The sequence below is a fragment of the Anopheles merus genome, unplaced genomic scaffold (assembly GCF_017562075.2).
Source record: "Anopheles merus strain MAF unplaced genomic scaffold, AmerM5.1 LNR4000129, whole genome shotgun sequence".
NCBI classification, from domain to species: Eukaryota; Metazoa; Arthropoda; class Insecta; order Diptera; family Culicidae; genus Anopheles; species Anopheles merus.
In genome coordinates, this window is record NW_024427709.1 from 13,712 (window position 1) to 25,149 (window position 11,438).

The following is an 11,438-nucleotide window of genomic DNA, read 5'->3' on the forward strand; positions in this document are numbered from 1 at the left end:
TTCACAATACTTCTTTCACTGATAGTTCTTTTTTTTTTCTCGTACAATTCACTCGCTGCTATATTTGTCTTTAACACCAATTTTATCACGGAATAATGTTAATGTTCACATACACATACAATTTTCTTTTAACATCACTTTTTTTTATCACTCGTCGCCACTGTTACGTTTTCGGGTGGTTCGTAATATCAAACGTTAAACAACACGCGTTTACTTATACAGCTAACAGGATACTTTTTATTCCGCTTACTTCCTAATCGCGTTCCTACTAGCTTGACCGCTTATCCGAGAGTGTCCTCACGTTTGTATCCCTGGCTAAACCCGAACACACTCACGTTCCGAGGCGCGCGGCTCCTGAGTGCCTAAGGGCGTTTTCTACTCGTCACAACACAGCAAAACAACGATCCATCGGCGACGAGCAATACCGCCCCGGCTCGAGCTCAGCGCATCATCGGCGAGGCAGCAATTCCGCCGCGGCTCGAGCCCTGCCTCTCACCACGGCGACGTAACATTCCGCCTCGGCAGCACAGAAGGATCGGCAACGCACAAGTTGCATCGGCTGCAACACAGCAGCCCACATCGGCGCGAACGCTTTTGCCCTGGCTGTAGTTGAACAGGCGTCGCCAATTGCGCCTCGGCTACAGCCACAGTGTCCAGATGGGACGAGGTAGCATGCCGTCCCGGCTGCAGTTGAACGGGCGTCGCCAATTGCGCTCCGACTGCAGCCACAGAATAAATGAAGGGCGATGTGCCATGCCGCCCTGGCTGCAGCCCCGTTCCAACGGGATACATATTTCTCCCCCGGCTGCAGCCAACGCATCGTAGGAGGGCGAGGAACAATGCCGCCCGAGTATTTTCATCTCTGCCGCCGTCATCGAAGATAAATCGCTGCTGCCCTGGGGCAAGCATAATCGCGGCATCATCATCATCGTCATCATCATCGCGGCACCATCATCATCGCGGCATCATCATCATCGTCATCATCATCGTCGTCACACTATTGCCGCCGTCCCAGGGAGCGGCACAGCAGAATCATCAGCATCAAGGTTATTAGACTCTATACAGGTTACGACAGAGCGTTTGAGAGGGTCACCATTATGGATACCTTGTTTACAACTTTTCTGTCAAAATAGATGCCGACCAGCTGTTGCTTGGCACGAGCAACATAAATAACTTTACAGAAGACGAAATTACTGCTACAATTATTCTTCATGCTAACTAGTTATATCATTTATAGAATATGACTTCTATGTTGGATTGGTTAATGCTAAGTCAATTTTGCTTACATGCCCTGGATATCGTCGGATTGTCTCATCAGTTTCAATTGTTCTACAGGTTTGGTATTGCTGTCCTAGCTTCAGTGGACGAGAGTTCATGCCGTCCAGCAGCAACAGTGTCCAAACTGGGTTATTGTGCTGTCCCAGATGCTGCCCCTCGTATGAGAAGTGGCCAGATCCCATGTCGCTTCGCGCATAACAGCTCGTCCTTTATTCGGATTGGAACGGACACGGAACAATTCAGTGAAAGAGTATCGATGTGATGACACCCTTTTGACTATGTTGGTCAGGGAACCTGTGATGAGTTGGTGCAAAAAATGCTACCGGCAACACTTTCGTTCCGCTATTGCACTTGACCCGAACTAGGACCGTGACGGCACTGACGAACTTGCGGCAGCGATGATGATGCGTATCCCTCCTTCGAAATTGCGGTGCTGAGATGATGATAAGGTAGAAGCTTGTGTGGTATGTCCTTACTAAAACACTGCTTAAGCTACACCCAAGGTGACATGCATTATCGTCCCCCACAGGAATAAGGCTGCAGCCAAAACGGAATGAATATTTGTTTTCTTTGAACTGGAACGGCAACAGTGGCAGCATAGACGATCGTCTCGAACATGACGACTGCAACGAACCGACATGGAACCGCGGACAATAACTTAAATAACAACTATGCATAAGCACAAATATACTTATAGTTTATTTCCTAATTATAATTGTTACAACAGGACCGTTCAACATTTACTCCCCGGCTCAGCCACTACTCTTCCTTCACAAGTGCTCTTCTCGGTGACCCTCATATTCATCTCTTTCTCCTTCTCTTTATCATATAATTTGTATGAAAAGTGAAATAATGTGGATAGGGTTTATCTGCCTCTATCAAACATGAAAAATATTATGACGTCATACATGTCAATACTGCAATCACATCGTGTGTTAGCTTCCACGAGAAGATATATTCGTTTTTTGATTAGGCTAGCATGCAATGCTGTCTCTATTGAACCGTTAGTTCGGAGCCGTTGATTCGTCGACGGCTCTGGAACAGTGGACTCGCAGCCGGCTCCGCAGTTGTTGGAATGGAGCCGTGAGTGCAGAGCTGTTAGTCCGGAACCGGTTGCGGAGCCCTTGGAGCGGAGCCGGCTACGGAGCCGTCGGAGCGTAGCTGGCTCCGGACCCGTTAGTCCGGAGCCGTTGGTGCGCTCCGAAACGCCCATCACTAGATCACAGGACTGTTCTTGGACGGAAAGAATCTCGTGTGATGAAATTCTACGAGAAATTAAAAAATAAAATTATTTCACTGTGCCGAGCGCACAGTTAGAGTGTGTTAGCGAGCCGATCGAGCAGGAGCTCTCGGCAGGGGCGCTCGGTGCGGCTGGTGTGCGGCCCATACAGTATGCGTTTAAAGTGTTTGTTCATCTAGTATTTTATTTATATCGTATGTTTAATAAGTGTTGAATAAAGCAAAAGTGTTTAAACATAACATAGGGTGTATGATACAGACTTCCAAGCAGAGCCTCCCATCGATGTAGACACCGGATCTCCTACAGATCTTGCTTCACCTGATGTGCTGTGTGTCCTGCGCTTCCTGCTGAGCTGTTGAACTCCTTCTTGATAAGACATGAGTCCGGCATCCTCATAACATGCCCCAGCCATTGTATCCTGTCGGTCTTCGTTTCCGTCAGGATGCTCAATTAGCCGTACAGCCATGGTCATGGTGAAGCTGCGCCAGAAACCCACCGTGATTGATAACCAACGGAGCCAGCCTACCCCAAGACTCAACGTGTACCGGTTGAAGTGTGCAGATGTGGCGGAGGGGAACGTGACAGCACTCGGGGAAGCGCTCCCGGCCAACTAAAACATTGCCGGATGCCCTTCGCAGACCACTGGCGTATGGTGAAATGTAGTAAAAAAAAGTAAGCGTCGAGAGAAAAAGGAATGGTTCGACGAAGAGTGCAGACGAGCACTATCCGAGAAGAATGCAGCATGCAGCTTGCGCCTGGAACGTGGAGATCTACAGACGACTAAGGAAACAGCAAACCCTGCTCCTGCAAGAAAACCAGCGCCGTTTTGAAGAGTCTGACGAACTGGTGCCGGAGCAGTTATCCCAGTCCGGGGCACCTGCTTGTTTTACAGGATATTGGATGTGATAAGTGATCAAAAGGTGGAAATACTATTTCCTAGGAGAAGGGGCAACTACTAATGAGACATGAACCCTGTTTAAAACTGACGAAACTTCCTTAGCCGCGAAAGCTAATAGGACAAGAGAAACATATGGAAAAATATTGGAAGAACATGGGAGGACTGTAAAAAAAATAAACAAAAGATCTCGGTTTCTAAATCATACAAATCAGAATTCGAAGTGCTGGTAGTATTTAGCTCATGCCATTAGCCACAAAATACCCCGTAAAGTTCTTTCAGGTTAATACTGCTGGCGGATGTGTTGCTCCGTCGCAGCGCCCAACGCCGGTGCTTTACACCTAGTCGGGTATATTTTTCCTTCGTCGAAAGGAGAGTGCCTCCGACTATTAAGAAACGAGCGATTCTGAGGTTTGTGTTCGAATGCGCTTACTTTATTTAGGTTCTCATCTCTTATATGCGCGTTTGTTGCGTTTCTGAAGCGCGCGCTATTGCTTGAGCCGTGTTTTGCTTGAACTTTGTTTTAACCTGAAGTGTCTTAACTTGAAGTGTTTTACTTTGCTACATCCGCATATATGCTTTTACTTCATAATGAGGTCGTACGCAACACAGGTCTTCAGGACAAGCTAGGACGGCAAAGCGGATATAGCGCCTGATTAGTTAGTAAACATTTCAAACAAATTATTTACTAGTTTCGATATAAATGCACTTAAGTTCAGATATTTCTACGGTCCTAGCTTTGGATATGGAAGGCAATGTTTTTGAACTCGTTGGTCCTTCACCATCGGATCCTGGAATGGATATTATATGCGGTTCAATTGCATTAAGGAGCGCGATTTTTTTTTAATGTTTGCCTATATCAATTATAATTACAAGAAGCTATCTTTTTTTTTTTTAAATCAACATACAGGTGTCCCCCGAGATACGACTGTATTTGGTGTCGTGATTTAAGGTTCTTTTAGACATCTTTTTATTTCATATAAGTTCCTTCTAATTAAAGGGTTCTTTAAATTATAATTAGCTTGTTCTTCCTTTACGTCTGTCCTCGACTTCTCTAAACACAAGACTGACTCCGTTTCCTTCTTTTGATATTTTCTTCCTTTTCCTAGCCTGACGTTTCCTACGTATGGGTTTTATTTCGCCCTGATATTGCTATCTCTCTCTCTGCTTCTCCATTTCCATCTCTTTCTGATTCGCCGGCTTTTTGAAATCTCTGTTACGTCGCAAAGCCGGTTACGTTCTTCTATGTAAAATTAATTACTTTCTTGATGTTTTAGTACAAGTTTTACGTTCTCTCTTCTTTCGCTCCTCTTATGCTATTTCCATTCTCTACATTTAGGACCGAAAAAATGTCCCAAAGCAAGGCGTAAGTCGAAAAAGACGTATGTTGAATATTTATGAATATAAAGTTTATAACCGAAGTTGAAGAGTTGGAATCTATGATATCGTGTATTTTATTCAAAATAATGTTCGATAATGTAATAATTATATTTTAGAAGCCGTACACTATACATACAATTGTGTTCATTAAAATAGCAGTATGCCACACATTAGAATACTGATACCGGTTTTTGTATATATATGATCTACGATTTGATCTCTTATCACCTGAGAATGTAGTAGTGTCATCTCACGTTTCAAAGAAGTACTATCATTTATATTCCCGTCTCTTTCTGTTGGCTGGGGCTCGTGTTTGCTTATTGAAACAGGTTTGCAGTTGATCATTATAATAGCAGTGCTTATCATTTGATCGATAAGTATCGTTTCGTTGTCTAGAAAAGCAGCTGTTTTGCTGTGTTACGTGCTGAGACGTGTTTAAAACGTATAGCAAGTTCAATATTATCATTCAATGGTTCGCTTAGTTCAACAAAAATTTCAATAATGAACAGGAAATGGGACGAGGTAAACATTGCTCTGATGAGAAAAGAGATTTGATAAAAAGAATGAGAGTAAAGGGTAAAACATATGTAATATCTTACACACTTAAAAATATTTCACGACCTCGGTTAAAAAAACTGCCGAAATCCGTCGGCTCTTTCGATTCTTGCTGATATGTCAGTTGAAAAAACCCAGTAGCCGATAATCAGTACCATTTAAAACTGAAATATCTGTTAAATAAAAATTTGTTCCGAAACTCGGCAACACAACATGCCGAGCACATACGTTAACACTGCTGTCACCGAGATAATCCGTCAAAATAACCGAGAATTCAGCTTTACTACTTGGATTAGCCGAGGCTCGGTATTCTATCTGTCATTCGCCATTCTGTTAATTTCGTGCTAATGAAACGAAAACCTTTCGGAGTGAGTGTGAAGAAATTGATGTAAAATAAAAAATGTAAAAAAAAGTGAAAAAGAGTCTCTCAGCGTGAAAAAAAAGAGAATCAGTAGCGTGCGATCGAGCACAGGTATGAAGCGGGGTTGGGGCTAGGAAACTCCATCAGCGCACGCAACCGGTGCTCTTCAGAGCGTCGCTCGGAGCAGTCCCTATTTAAGGATCAGATGTGGAAGCTAATCCGGTTGGTTCAACCTTTGCCAGACCGTTCAGACCTCCAGGATTCATTTCCGGTCACCTACACGAGGTAAGTATCAACACTCGATCACATGAAATCTAAAAAGGGTTTACTCAGACTTGTTTCACTCTGCCCGCTTTACAGAACCGTGCCTGTACCAGTGCCCGCTCCTTGTCCGGCTCATTTTCTTGTAACGGTACCACATCCAAACGCTGTGCCCCATCCGGCGGTTGAATCGGCGCCTGTCCCAACGCTTTCCATCACATAAAAAAACCCATTTGATACGCAAATAAAATCACTAAAATAAAAATAAAATGTTTTTATATTTTGCCGAAATCTCGATTTGTTCTAACCGAATATCTCGGTTAAACGTAAACGTCAAAACAAAATGACATTAACCGAGATGTCGGCAACAGAAATTTAACCGAGATCTTTGCCGAGATCTGCACAACTGAGATTCGGCAAAAATTTTTAAGAGTGTATGACCACGATGGGGCCACTGTGCTTCGTGTGTCAAACTTGATCATGACCGCTGTTATGATCATCGTGCGCGCGGCAATGAACAATAAACGTCATTCGTTTACGGATCGTCATACCGGCAACATCTTCAGTCTACTTCTGTGTCGGTTTATTTCTTCTACCTTTATTCTTCTGCCTTCGGATTGTGCTCAGTTTGAGTTCATCGGTTGATTGAATTAATTCAAATTAAGTCTAATCATTACACATATACAGATATTCAGGATACGTTACAATGTTCAGCAAAAATGATTAGTAATGCTTTAAAATGGGAAGCAAAATCCGTTTACGATATCTAAAAAAAAATAAAAATGACCTAGAGCTACCGGTAAGCACTGTGACTATTAGGAGACGTTTGATAGAAGCTAACTTGCTAGGCCGAAGCCCTCGGAGAGTACCGTTATTAACAAAACGAAACGTTTCAAATCGACTGAAATTTGCAAAGCTTCGTGTTGCTTGGCCCAAGGAGAAATGGCGTAACATTTTGTGGACTGATGAGTCTAAAATAGTTTTATTTGGATCAAAAGGATGTCGAGAGTATGTAAGACGTCCACCAAAGGTTGCCTGTCGCACCCAGTATACTGTAAAAACAATTAAACACGGAGGAGCAAAACTCATGGCTTGGGGATGTTGGGGATGGAAGCATACTAGCAAACGAGCTAAGTCTTGGTTTATTGCGAATAACATCGATGTTATGGAGTGGCCAGCGCAGTCTCCAGACCTCAATCCTTTTTAGCATTTATGGAAGGACATAAAATACACGGTTTCTGAAGCTAACCCTATAAATTTGGAACATTTATGGAAAGTACTTCGGGACTCATGGAAAGCTATACCTGATTCCCGTTGCCAGGCATTAGTTGATTCTATGCCGGCAAGGTGTGCTGCTGTTATTAAAAATAAAGGAAATGCTTCAGGATACTAATGGTTAAACACGAAAAAAGGAACATAATGTAATGAATTAACAAGAAAAAAAATTATGGAGCACAATTTAAATTAAAAAAAGTGTAATTCTAATAAGTTTTTTTCAATACTGCTATTATTTTGAACTCAGCCTTTTGAAGTTTTATTGAAATAACTTGAAAATAAAATAAAGTAAAATAAAAAGGGAAGCAATTTAGTTAGATTGTATGTTACTGGTATTTAAAAAAATAAGAAAGTGAATATATGAAATTTATCTTACTGCTAACAAGTCTTTTAAATATATTTAAAACGAACTGCTGCTTTTATGAACGCAATTGTATATTCAAGATCGGGTAGTTGTGGAATCTTTGGAAATGTGTGTATAACGGTTATCAGCCCAGAAATTCAAAAAAATACATCAATTTCTTGTCAATGACAACTTTTAACTGTCAAAATCAAAATCGTCGTATCTACGAATCGTCGTAACTCGAGGGGGTCGTAACTCGGGGGACGCCTGTAATCCGATTCATTTTCGCGTCTTCTTTGGACATCAAACACACGGCGATATGGGCAGAATAAGGAAAATTATTAGTTTGAATCAGTTTATTTGAGTGCAGACTCCCTGTACGAGTTGAACTGAACAAGACGAATTCTTGAAAAAAAAGATCAGAATTACCGTATTAATACACGATGCGCAATCTCAGATTGCGCATATATTCGTTTTATCAAAATATATGTCATTTCGCGTAGCCAACCCTGAGATATAAACGTCATTTCCATACAATTTCAGAATGCACCAAGATTGCGCATAAATTTTCAAGATTATATGTCCGAGATATATAATTTTTTTTTTGACAGATAAATATATCAAACCGACCCGTTTGACAGATAAATATATGCGCAATCTGAGATTGCGCATCGTCTATTGCTACGGTTACGCGTAACTGATAAACGAAAACATTCGGCTACCCCAAGGTGGAATGTATAATGAGGTGTAGTTATAGCGCTTTTGGCGAAACCACCCCCCCCCCCCCCCCCTGGCCAACGATTTTGACAGATGGTTTTCCGCTTGTATATGTATTGCCCGCTTGGCAAAATGTTGCGCGACATGCATGCTTGAAATCGATGCTTGTTAACATTTTATTTCAAGCATCGTGAGTGTCCCAACGTGCGCACTGAGCACACCTCCCCTCATTCTCAATGCCGCGTTTTTGGTTAATCCTCACTCTCACCCTTTCTTTCTTTCTCCTCAACGGACACACCATTCCCGCGAGCGTAGCCCGACCAAAAAATTCCAGGAAATTCCGACAGTAAGTGTGCAGTTTTTTATTCACAAAGCTATTTGAAAACATTTCAATACTTGATGGTGCGTGCTGGGCGAACAAAACGTTAGCTGCTTGCTCCTCCGATGGTGCATGCTGTTGAAAAAACATGCTGTTTGATGCGTTTGCCTGAGGAATGAAAGATAAATCGAGCATTAGAATGATGAACAAAACTACTACTATTTAAAACTTACCGATCACGAAGATATTTTAAGTTAAACGGCGACTCTGTATGCCCGATCCATCTGCTTTGATCTGTTATCAGGAGCTTTGGTAATGAAATAGCTAGGTGTGATGGAAAATAATAGAAGAATAAACAAACATTAAAAGTAATACGATTGATAGAACACAAACATCATTAGGAAGATGCTTCTTCTTATGCATGCACTTACCCGTAGATCATGTAACAAAACAAACTGCATTTACGCCTGCGTTGACATCTTTCACGATTTACTTAATCACTTTTCTATTATCATTTCATAATTTTCACTGCATCTTCCGACACCGATCCTTCCAAAATGAAATTTGCATTCGTTCTGGCAATGAGTTTGGAACGATCACAACACAGCGCGAGAGTGAAGAATACAAAGTAAATGGCACTATGTACAAGTGTTGATCATATGGTCAAAATAAAGTATAATGGAATTTATTTTACTTCAAATGAATTGATTTTATTCTGATTTACTTTGAAAATATTGTTATCAGCCTAGTTGTGAACGTTTAAAATTATGATGAAGTGAAAACATCATTACCAGATAAATGAAACGACAATCGACGCATTTTGACCATATCGAATTATGATCGTCTTTACACATAGTGTCATCTTTTGCGCTTCAGGGTCTCACGCTCAGAGCAAAAATTCTCCCATCTTCGCAACGGTGGGAGCGATCGGCTATGGAGGGCTGGAGGAGTGCGAGTGTGTTTCTCATGCACACAGCGAAATTTTGGTCAACACCTCGATGGTGGGAGCATTTTTCCATGGGATGGGGTAGTGGAGTGCGAGTGTGTCGCATGATTCCTTTAAAACTAAGGCCAGGGGTAGCGAGAGGCTTCAAAATGAGTTACTCTTTGCCAAGCGGGTGATGGATTGTTTACGTTTTGCATGGTCAATACAGGCGGTCCCCGAGATACACGGTTAATGGGGACCGAAAACGGCCGCAAAATACCGCGTATCTCGAATTTCCGCGTAAGTCGAATCTCGTGATTTCCAGCCACTAATATCACTAATTTTCGAGCAATTTTGCAAGTAGAGGGTGGTTTTCGCCACCATATTAATTATTTGATATGTGTTGCGGGCGCTAGCACGACATTGGTACTCTGGGTTGTCGTGACCGTGCGACAACTGTCAGACGTTTCGGTGTCAACGATCGGGAGGCTGCGATCGTGCGCGAAAGCCGATCGTGCTTCTTCGGGGTTCAGCAGCGAGGGAACACAGACGTGCCGCGGACAGTTCTTTTTAGCGTGTTAGCTTTAAGGAGTTTTGTAATATATGTTTGTAAAGTTTAAACGTTGTGTCCGGAGTTTTAATCGGCCTCCGTCCTATATCACCCCAACGCGGACATAACAACTGGCGACGAGAAAAGGCAACAGAAGGAAGACCCATACAGCATCGTGAAGGAAACCGCCATCGCAACAGAAGGAAGCTTCACACAGCATCGTGAAGAAAAGCGCCATCGCGCAAAACACTCACCGCCTTGCAGCAGAAACCGCTATCAGTAGCGCGGTTTATCCATCTCAAAAATGGAACCGAACGCAATGGAGTTCGAAGTGGAAGAGAATCTCAGGCGTCTCTCCCAACCAAGGCAAAATTTAACTAATCACAGTATTGGAACTGTTTTTCAGCCAAACAGTGCCACGGCCGGCCCAAGCGACACAAATGCAACCATCATACAGATGATGCAACTTATGCAGCAGCAGATGGCTCATCAGCAGGAGCTGCTAACCACGCTTATGCAGCGCTCCACACCCGGCCTAAGCAGTGAATCACCAGTAGAAACAACGCTGGATTTCATTGCGCGACAAATCAGTGAGTACAAATATGAACCCGAAGAAAACAGAACGTTTACCGCGTGGTACGCACGTTATGAGGAGCTTTTTGAGAAAGATGCTTTACACATAGAGGATGCAGCTAAGGTTAGGGTGCTTCTGAGGAAGCTTAGTACAAGTGAACACGAGCATTATATGAACTTTGTGCTACCCAAGCATCCCGGAGATTTTTCGTTTGCGGAAACAGTGACCAAACTGAAAGCGTTATTTAGTGCGAAAGAGACAATTTTAAGCAAGCGTTACAAGTGTCTGAAAATAGTGAAAACTCAATCGGAAGACTTTATGTCGTATGCGTGTAGGGTTAACCGTGCGTGTGAAGATTTTGAATTGAAAGCTATGACGGAAAATCAACTAAAGGCATTAGTATTCGTGTGTGGTCTCAAGAACGAAAATGATTTAGAGTACCGAACGCGGTTATTGAATACGATCGAAAAGCACGCAGAAATTTCCCTGGAACAATTATCTACCGAATGTCAAGGCATAATTAATTTGCACGCAGATAGCGCAATGATTGAAGATAGTGAAAATAGAAAGGTAGCCGCGATAAGAAAATGGCCGTCAGCAAACTCGAAATTTCTGCCAAAAGCAAATGGCAATCAGCAACGATTTCAAAATGGTAGTCAGCAACGGTTCCAAAATGGTAGTCAGCAACGTTTTCAAAATGGTAGTCAGCAACATTTGCAAAATGGAGGAGGTCTATCAGGCATCAAACCAAAAACCCCATGCTGG

The 11,438-nt window shown here is 42.6% G+C and overlaps 1 long non-coding RNA gene across 1 annotated transcript; it reads left to right on the top strand.

Moving 5' to 3' along the window:
* Window positions 1–1,050: 1,050 nt before the first annotated feature.
* On the top strand, window positions 1,051–1,987 carry LOC121601623. The gene is made up of 2 exons (XR_006006145.1): window positions 1,051–1,742; window positions 1,808–1,987. It is a non-coding gene; the product is annotated as an uncharacterized LOC121601623 (long non-coding RNA).
* Window positions 1,988–11,438: the final 9,451 nt, after the last annotated feature.